Source organism: Haemaphysalis longicornis, unplaced genomic scaffold (assembly GCF_048455015.1).
Source record: "Haemaphysalis longicornis isolate Haplotype H1 unplaced genomic scaffold, Haemaphysalis longicornis Haplotype H1 scaffold_2, whole genome shotgun sequence".
Taxonomy (NCBI): domain Eukaryota; kingdom Metazoa; phylum Arthropoda; class Arachnida; order Ixodida; family Ixodidae; genus Haemaphysalis; species Haemaphysalis longicornis.
In genome coordinates, this window is record NW_027526295.1 from 218,744,857 (window position 1) to 218,755,740 (window position 10,884).

Here is a 10,884-nt window from a genome sequence, read left to right on the forward strand (position 1 = left end):
TCGAAACGAGCCACAGGAAGTCAAGGGCCCACTTCTCGACAGCAAAACTGGAGACCTACTCAAAGTCGACCCTCTACCCAGGAATATGGATCCCGAAAGGAATGAGGACAGAAGACGGCAAACAGTTCATTTTTTACAGAAACTTGTGAAAAGATCTCATACAAGCCAAGCAATATACTATGTAGATATTAGTTCCAGCAGAGGCAAGCACAGCATCGTAGTGGTGAACAGAGACCTTCATGCGGCAGTATATAGCCTGCATTCTCAAAAGTGGCGCCAACATCAACACAGCAGGCATTGAACTCCACGCCACCGCCAGAGCTATTAGATACCACGACACCTTCACACCGCATAGTCCGCATGGTACAGAACTCCCGGTGATCATTTTCACAGATTCCCAAGAAGCATGCATGTAAATTATACTGAAGGACGTGAATAAAGATGCAGCAGATTTATTTAATAGTCACTGTCCTCATCACTACGATATTATTTGGACACCTGGCCACGCGGAGATGTTTGGCAACGTTTGGGCAGACACGGAGTTAAGAATCCGGGCACCGAACATCTCCCTGGAGAAGTCCAATTGTCGTGGCATCACTAGAGACCTTAAACTGAACAGAAGAGAATTACCTCCACCTCACCCTAAGCTAGACCGGCAGCAATCGGTATTACTGAGACAAGCACAGACTAACACGACATGCACCCCAGCTAGACGATATCTTTTCTCTAAATGAAGAGCACAAGAACCACCAGCCTGCAAACATTGTGGTGGATATTCTAATCAGCAACACGTCCTATGGGAATGCTTTTATACTATTCCCAGCATTCCTCACTTACACACACTGACGCAGCTGCCATATCCCATTGACCCAACCTGGGTGACTCTCGCCTCCACCTGGTATGGGCTCCGCAGTTTTCTATCTAAGTGAGCGAAATAACGGATGCCGGTTGAACTTCGGTGTTTCCATCAGATTCACCTCGATGTAGTGCACCTGTGGACACCGCTTTGGACCGTGTGGGTGCATTTTTGACAGAACTTCGACCACTTTCATCGGGCGAGCGCGCTAGGCCTAACCTCACCAAGTAGGCCTAGTACAAGAACGACCATATGCAGACCTCGTCCGCCGCCGACGGGGAGCGTGCCCCAGCCTCCCCTAGCCTCAACGCCAGCGCGACTGAAGATACTGCGATGCAGCAAGACTCCAGAGAAGGTGAATATTCAGAACCTTCATCAGACTGTAAAGCAAGTTGGATCGACGTCGTCACGAAAGCCCAGCGGCGCCGGCAGCGCAAGGTAGACAGTGGGGCTGGTTCAGCGGCTGTTTCGCCCGCAACTCAGGCTCTCCCGCTCATGCGTAAAACCACTCCTCGACCCAACCCACTTCCTAGAGATGACTTTAAGCTAGTGCTTCGCCCAAAAGATGGCCTGAAGCTCGGGAGAGTGGAAAATGCAGAAATTTCGCTATCTCTGCTCTACGCAATTAACTTCACGTGGCGCCAGGCCTACATTAGGGTGCGCCGATAAGCACGCCATCGGCAGAAGCAGCCAAAGCCTTGAGCCATATCAAGATTGGGAATTCCACTCATGTTGTCACTCTCTACAGACTGGCGCCAGGCGATTCCGCCAAGGGTATAATTCGAGGGGTGCCGGTCCGTTTCACCGAAGCAGAGATTCTAGCCAACATTGACCAAACTCAGTTCGAAGTCTACGCTTGTCACCGACTTGGCCAATCTTCTATCATCGTTCTCACCTTCGCCGGAACCAGGGTCCCGTACTACGTCACACTGTACGGGGCAGAATACCCCTGCTCCTTGTACAAGAAGACTTTCCCCGTTTGTACCCAATGCCACGAGTCCGGTCATCGAGCCACGGCCTGCCCACAGCCAATTGTGAACGTCTGCCACCAGTGCGGCCTCCGGGATCCCCAGCTGGGTCACACCTGCGAGCCCAAGTGCAACCTGTGCGGCGGCTCCCACCTCACAGCAGCCAAGGGTTGCCCCAAGCGGTTCAAGGAGCCCTACCTGCTTCGGAAGAGGTAGTTGGAGAAACGTCCAGCCGATGAGCGGGCTTCTAGGAAGGACCTTCACGAGCAGCGGGGACGGCCACGCGACCGGTCTACCACCCCAGAAAGGAGGAGGCGCGGCAGCAGCTCGGGCTCCCCGTCCAGATTCACGTCAAGGAACAGGGCATCCGGCCCGAGCACGACAAACAAACAGGTGAGCTGGGCAGATGTAGCGTCTCCTACTTCTCTCCCTTCCCCAAAATCATTCCGTCTCGACCAAAACAAAGCCTCTCACACAGGGTGCCAGGAATGCGCACAACTTCGATCGCAACTCGAGCAGCAACGCGCACAGATTGCAGAACAGCACACATTCATAGCCACTCTCCAAGCCCGCCTAGAAGCAGTCGAACAAGCTCAATCTGCCAACGCAATTGAAAAGCGCAAGAGGCCGAATAGACAGGACAAACAGCATGACGCGTCAATGGACACAAGCCTCCCACCACATCCAAACACTGAGACACCAAGGCCGACGTCCAACCCCACAGCAACCGAAACCAGCCGGACACAGTGCGATGAACAAACGACACAACCTCCGTGGTTCCAAACAGCTATGATCAACTTTGCCAAATCACTGACCGATGGCATGGACGCCCAATTTAATGCTCTCGGACAGGACATACAAGCTATCAAACAAGGCCTCAACAATGTCGGGCAGGAAGAGCAGAACCACGTAGCTCGCATCGAATGGCTGTAAGCTCGGTTTGCACGCGCTGAACGAGTTGACAGCACTAACACCCGCGCAAATAAACGTCCCACCCCATACACAAGGGATCCAAAGCCAGAATACAAGGATATCACTGGATCTCACGATGACACCACGAAACAATAGGCCCGACACTACGGCAATTCTGCAATGGAATTGCCGCGACATAAAAGACAAGACGGGTGCACTTCTACAATACGTGTTATCCTTGGACTCACAACCAGATATAATAGCCCTCCAAGAAACGAATGGAAACACCAGATTGCCTGGATATATAACATACGCCGACCCGTCCGGAAAAGCAACAGCAACCCTCGTGCGGAGCAGCATTTCGGCGACAGAGCATCTTACCCCACAGGGGGACTGTGAGCATACGCTTGTGGAGATCCACTCATGCTCGACCAAGAAAAGGACGAACCTATTTTTCTCAACATTCCGCCCCTCGCGCAAGCAACCCGGAGTACAGGAAACCGTTCAGGAAGCCCTAGCGTTAGCAAGGAACCATCCCACACTTATACTTGGTGATTTTATAGCCCCACACCAGATGTGGGGGTATAAGAACAACACCAAGAAAGGACAGGCGATAGTGAATGTACTCAATCAAAACAACCTTGTCCTACTAAATGAGCCTGAGACCCCAACCAGACTTGGCACCAGTACGTCAAGAGACACGAGCCCAGACCTCTCGTTGCTCGCAGGTTCGCTCGACGTCTCGTGGATGACCACTGAAACTAACCTCGGATCAGGCCATTATATTATCCGTCTTGTAGTTAAAGGCAGAAATTATAAAGCCCAAATCGGTACAGTCCGCATTACCGACTGGGACCGATTTCAGAAGACCAGAGAATCCCGGGAGGAATGCACAGAACTCTCGTACCAGGATTGGGTGCGGCAGATCGTCTCAGACGTGAAGGCGCATAGCCAATTCATCGCCACCACATACAAGAATCCCTGTGTAGACCCGAAACTTAACCACCTCTGGGAGGCCCGTCACAGTCTCACCAGAAGATGGAAAAGGCAGAGGCACAACCGCAAGCTCCGCAAGAAAATAGGTGAGCTAAACAAGCAAGCAGCAGAGTACGCAGCAGCCCTATGCAAGGAAAATTGGCTGAAGTTGTGTGATGGCCTCCAGGGCACTCTATCCACGAGGAAGACCTGGCAGCTGCTGCGCCACTTAATCGACCCGCTGAAGAGCAAAGGCGAATCAGAACGTAGCATGACCCGCACACTCAGCGCATACCAGGGAACTACGGACCGACTTCTGCAAGATCTGGAACGCAAATACCTGAAGACGGAACGTAACTTCACCCCTCCTCCGTATACACTGGGAACCCGAATTCCGAACTCGATAAAAAGATACAGCTCTACGAAGTTAAGGCAGCCATCGCCGAAAGCAGAAAAAGCAGCGCCCCAGGACTAGACCAGGTCACCTACAAAGTTCTGGCAAACTTAGACGACCAAGCCCTTGAAACTCTCACGGACCACTTCAACAATTTTTGGACTGAGGGGGAAGTTCCAGAATAATGGAAGACGGCGGAAATCCGCTTTATACCAAAACCGGGGAAGTCACCACACATCGAAAACTTGCGACCAATTTCTCTTACGTCCTGCGTAGGCAAAATTATGGAAAAGATCATACTAAAGCGCCTCCAGAAACACCTGGACGAGACCAAGCAGATGCCGGACACAATGTTCGGATTCAGAAGACACCTCGGGACCCAGGATGTGCTAATTCAGCTGAAGGAAGGGATCCTCGTCCCCGCCTCTCGTCACTCCCCGCGGTCCATCCTCGCACTTGACCTGAAGGGAGCCTTCGGCAACGTGGCACACGAGACAATCCTCCGGAACCTGAACAACACAGGCTGCGGAAAGAAGACATACGACTATATTGTCGACTTCCTGTCCAACCGAAAAGCCATAATCAAGATCGGGGACGTCACCTCGAACCCCATCACCCTTGGCTGTCGGGGAACACCTCAAGGCTCAGTCCTGTCTCCGCTATTGTTCAACATCGCGCTTTTGGGCCTCCCGGGGCGGCTGGAGACTATTCCTAACCTAAGACACGCTCTCTATGCAGACGATGTAACCCTGTGGACGGGGACCGATTCATTAGGGGGTCTGCAGGACACTCTGCAACTCGCCGGCGATACGGTCAACCAGTATGCGAAGGAATGCGTATTGGCTTGCTCACCTCAAAAGTCAGAACTTCTTGTGGTTCGACGCCGCCGCAGCAAATGAGAAGAAGATGACATCCAGGTGACCCTAGAGAAACAGATCATCAAACCCTGCAGATCACTAAAAATTCTAGGCCTTGTGATACAATCGGACGCGAAGAACGACGAAATGATACAGCGGCTTACAAAAACATCCGAACAGGTTCTACACATTCTCAGAAGAATCACCAACCGGCACAGAGGCATGAAAGAGAAAGACACACTTCGTCTCGTCCAGGCTTTCATCCTCTCCACAATAACTTACTCAGTGCCGTATGCAGTTCTAAACAAGAGAGAAACCGACAAACTTAACACCGTTATCAGGAAAGATACAAAACAAGCCTTCCAAACAGCGTGTCCACCGACAGGCTATTTAGCATTGAGCTACACAATACAGTCGATGAGCTAATTGAAGGTCACCTGTCTAACCAAAAAGCTCGCCTCGCACAAACCCAAACGGGCCGGAAGGTACTTACCCAATTAAAATTGATGCCAGTGGGGGAAGCTGTCTCAACAAAGGAAATGCCGGAGAAATGGCGGAAGCACATCATAATCCGTCCTCTACCGAAGAATATGCATCCCGTTCACCATCAGGGTAGGCGAGAAGCAAGAGCCAAAGCTCTGGACAAAAAGTATGGATCTCTGCCCACAGTTGTCTACACAGATGCGGCCGCATACCCCAAAAGACAAGCCAAAGTAACGGTGGTGACAACCAAGACAGACCTCGTCGTCGGAGCAACCCTGCCACGAGCCTCAACAAAAGAAGCGGAAGAACTAGCTGTAGCCTTAGCTCTTTCACAAACGAAGGCAACTGTCATAATTACTGACTCTCAAGAAGTATGGGTAACTCCAATGACATATCGCATATTGTCAAGCAAGCCACCAGACAGGGTAGTCAAAGTGCTGTGGGCGCCGGCCCATTTTTCCATGGAGGGCAATGATCAAGCCCACCTCAAGGCCCGAGGTTTCGTCGACCAGTCCGCGGAGGACTCAAATGAACCTATGCCACTCACGACGTACCAGGAAATTACAGAGCACTACAGACTCGGTCGCAGAACACTTCCACTGCCCCACCCACAACTAACAAAGACACAAGAAACTACGCTCAGACTTCTGCAAACAAACACGTATCCCCACCCAATACTGATGCACCTTATGTTTCCAAATCAACACGAAGCCCCATGCAAATTCTGTATGCAATCAGGAACACTTAGGCACATTATCCTTGAATGCACCCAGAACCCTGATTTGCCACCTCTACCTCTTCCCCGTTCCCCCGAGCAGTGGGAGACGCTGCTGTCCAGCTCCCTCTTTTGCGATCAGCTCCTGCTGGTTGAGAGAGCGGTAGCATCAAGGACAGCACATGGCTACCTGTAAGAAGGCTCCACTCCCACTAAGCTCTATCTGCCAAATAAAAAAAGTTTTCTCTCTCTCTGTCTCTCCACTTTCGAGGAGCAGCTAGCTCTAGTGCAATACATCAAAAACGCACTAGAGCTGAGTTCAGCATTCACTGACGACGACCTGTAATTGGGTTGTCTGAACCGCCTTTGGTTCTAAATAAAGTTCTCTCTCTCTCTCTCTCTCTCTCTCTCTCTCTCTCTCTCTCTCTCTCTCTCTCTCTCTCTCTCTCTCTCTCTCTCTCTCTCTCTCTCAGCAACGTTTCATTGTTACAGTCGTTATGCGCCAAATTTGAAGGAGCGTATCCCTCGGTCAGTTCCGCTCGGCCTCAAATGGAGCGGAAAATGATAGGTGTAACATTAAGGGACAAGAAGAGAGCGGATTGGGTCAGGGAGCAAACTGGTGTTAAAGACATATTAGTAGAAATTAAGAAGAAGAAATGGACGTGGGCAGGGCATGTAATGCGAAGGCAAGATAACCGCTGGTCATTAAGGGTAACAGAGTGGATCCCTAGAGAAGGCAAGCGCTGCAGGGGGCGGCAGAAAGTTAGATGGGCAGATGAGATCAAGAAGTTTGCGGGGACAAATTGGTCACAGTTGGCACAGGGCCGAGGTAATTGGAGAATAATGGGAGAGGCCTTTGCCCTGCAGTGGGCGTAGACAGGCTGGTGGTGATCCCTCGGTCTAGGGACTCGTTTTTCTCTGTTGCACCGTGGGCGGCCCGAACCGCGGTCCGAGTTGGGAAGTCGTGGAAAGAAGTGTTGCTTTAACAACAGAGCTGTTTAAGCTCGAGCTCGGTTCGTTGGGGTTTGCAAAAAAAAGGAAAGAAAAAAAGAAAAACTTCCCCGACGCGACATTCACGCAGAGGATTTAACAAACAAACAAACAAAAAAAACAAACGAGCGCACCTGCGCGTGAGCCTCGTGTGGAACGCCCGGCGTTGTTCAGGCTTGGCGTGGGCTTCCGCGACATGAGGAGCTCCCGCCTTCATCGTCGTGGACGTTCCTCTTTGCCGCCCCTCCGTAAAGGAACATCCATACAGTCATGTAGCGACCGGCGCGCCACGGGTCTGCCGCACCGAAGACCACGACTATATAATCTGTCAAGCCGTCCCACAACGAACTCATACACTCATACAGTTGAATAAATGTTTATTCCTCCTCCTTTGTCCTACACACGGATTCCAAGTTAGCATGCTACCACCTGACTCAGGGTCTCGCCTTCCCCTCCTCACATCTCTTACTCAATCACGTTAAATGGAATTGTCATGTGCACTGGATCCCTGGTTACGCAGGCGTTGCATGCAGAGGACGAACGCGTTGGTCAGCTTGCCCGCGAAGGTCTCCTCCGAGCCCCTGTCGACGCCCGCGACGCAGATCCTTGTCCTCCGACTCCGCACCCCATGTTCCCTCACTCCACTCCGGGCTTACCCGTCGGGAGCCATCAGTCATTCGGCAGGCGCAAACATGCACTGCACACACCCACTCGGCTCCATCTGTTCCCACGCATGCCAGACAGTATCCTTGTCCCACTCTGTCGCCACTGCCTTATTCCACCTACTCAGGACCGCTTTATGTGGTAGTGCCCCCACAACCCTACAGTTACACCAGAGATATGGCTGGCTGTTGCGGCAAATCCCAAGGAACAACGGGAAGTGGCGGCCCATGCACATCATCAACGCTCCCTTCTGCGGCTGCCTGGACCGAAGCGGCTGCAGGGGTTTATCCAGAATTTAGATCTGGGGGGGGGGGTGTTGAAATTTTCGTGGGGGAGTGTTGGGGGGTGGGTGTATAAATCCGTGGGTGGGGTGGGGTGCTCGTGTCTGTGGATTTTTTTTGGAATGAGTGTCGATATCCTCCCAGGCGGTGTGGGGGGGTGGGTGGTGTTAGGTGTGTGTGTATAAATCCCTGGGCGGCTGATTCGTCCCCACCGTGCACCCCCCGTGACTAATAAAGTTTATATATATTTTTATCTATCCTTCACAATCCACACGGCCACCGGACCAGCTGACGAAGAAGTGGAGGTCTATAGAGGCGAAAACGCGCTGCAAGAGGATTTGCCCTACTTGGCTGTGCCGTCGGGCGACGACGTCGACGACGACGAAAGGGATGGCGGCGATGGCTGCTGAATAGAACACTGTACATTAATGGTCTTTGCTTTACATTGCCGGCCAAAGCGGCTCCGCATGCTGGGGTATGGCTGATTCCTCCCCCCGGCGATTCGCTGTCAGTGTGGGGATGAGAAGTTAGGTCGACCCCCAGCTCTGCTGCATTTGCAGCCTTGCACCACTAATCCAAGCCGCGTCAATGTTTTTAAATAAATGAATCAGTGGGCAATGGGCCTTGGAATCTATCTTTTTCACAAATAAGCAGACGTGGCCGAAAGGATGTTTTCTGCAATCACCCGGAACCCATGAGGAATTGCTTACAATCTTCGTCGCACGACTCAGACACCATTAATTAATAAGGTCTCGTCTTTCTACTTATTCACGCATGTGGTGAAGGAACCACTACAAAGCTTTCTTGCATGGTCTCACTAGCTTTGGTCTGTTTGGTTGCGACTGCAGGTAAGCCAACTCTACACAATGGGATGGCACGTGATGATGATACAAGAAAAAAAAAGGCTTCCCGTTGTCGGAATCACGAAACCGACGTCTATCCGATTTCGCCATTCCGCCACGGTCGACGCTGGGTGGGAAGGGGGCGCTCATATTTCTCGTGGGGGGACTAGTTTGCTGTCGTTTGACTCAGACGTTGACGCTTGGATTTTGACTCTCAGGTGGTTTGCACTTTGAGAGTTCAAGCGGCGTTGATCACGTTTGCGTCGCGTCATCCACCCCGGTACGTGAAATGCTGGGATTTTCTGAAACGAGTGCGCCCGTACGAGTCGCGATCCGTGGCGTGTTTTCGTTGTCACGGACCAGGCTACAAGCAGGATGTGTGCCCAAAGGGGAAGGCAGTGTGTTCGCAGTGCGGCTCCTCCCATGATCGGCACCACCAGAAGCCTGCCCTCAGAAGGACAAAAAAAAAACACTGCGCCAACTGCGGGAAGGTTGGTCATCTGGGAACCGACAAAAAGTGCCCAGCGCGTAGGCTTTTCAATAAGAAAGTCAAGGAAGCGACGCAGGAACGTCAGTCACGCAGCAAAAGTCGACGACGAAAGGTTCTCGCACTGTCTCTCAGCCGGGAAACCGACACACTTAACGGCACAAGCATGAGCCGAAAACCGCAAAGCGGCCGCTCGCAACGCCTAGCAAAAAGCAAGTTCTCGGAGCCCAGTGACAATCAGTCGCTGCCTCAAACTGACGCGTTGTCATACGCCACGGTAGCGTACGGGAGTCCAAATAGCAGCCAGCAAGCTAGGATCATCCGGCTTCCGTTCGCGTTGCAAGGAAGAAATCGAGAGTGAGCTGAAGCAACTGGACAATGAAACAGAAGTCAGCAGTAGGGAACACTCTGGCGCGGCTCCAGAAACAACTCTCGGAAATTCAGCGCTCCATAGACGTGACTCGTGCAAGGTTCCAGGAACAGCTCAACGCGCGAAACGAGCAAAAACCAGCCGGTTCTTTAGCTCCGAGTGAAAGAATGGAAGGAGGAAAGGGCGCGCATTGACAAGGCGAAGTCGAGGCAGTATCCATCGCCCAAGGAGCTCTAGTAGCCGCTCCCCCAGACGCGCAACAAAAACAGAAGGCAGCAGGCAAGTCTACAACTGCAATTACTACTGCTCAGCAGACGACTCTACAAGAGCAGCAGTCACAGCAAGCACCTCCCCTAGCTTACAAAGCTCCTCCGTGGGTCACACAATTCCTTCAAGTAACAAGGGCACAGTCCATGCGATTGCAAGCGCAAGCTATGCAGAAGTGGACCGATGCACCAGTCACAGCAAGAGGAGATAAAACAACTCCGAGAAATCCTTCAAAAACAGCAGGCCCAAGTGACAGCCGTACTATTACAGCATGGCCAGCCAGCCCATAAACTGACTGAGCGGACGCCAGACGTCCTGCAGTGTAATTGCCGGTCACTCAAGTCCTGCGCTGCCGAGCTTGGAGCACTTTTCAGACACGTAGGGCAACCGGCGACCCTTCTACTGCAGTAGACAAGAGGTACTAATCCATGCATCTGGGGATACGAAGTGCATTTTCAACCTACGATTGTGCACACACAGACAAACAAGAAGCAAGGTCAGCAGCCAGACGACGTAATCAAAGCACAGGCGGCAATCTTCATACGTAGAGATGTTCCGCACGTCAAACTCGACACTGCAGGAGGTACTGCAACATGGTTGCCGTGCGATGTGAGCTTGGTGGTCGCCAGACCATTCTGGTGTCTGCCTACCTACGTCCCGAGAGCAGCTGCTACAGCAAGGGCAATTCGGAGACTTCAAATTTCGCTTGGTTACGCGAACTCCGACATCGGGTACCCCAAAGACCGATTCCCTTGGCGGGGGGAGGGGGACTCAGTCAACGCTCGACACAAGAGCTGGGGATACGACAAGGAATCACTGAAGGG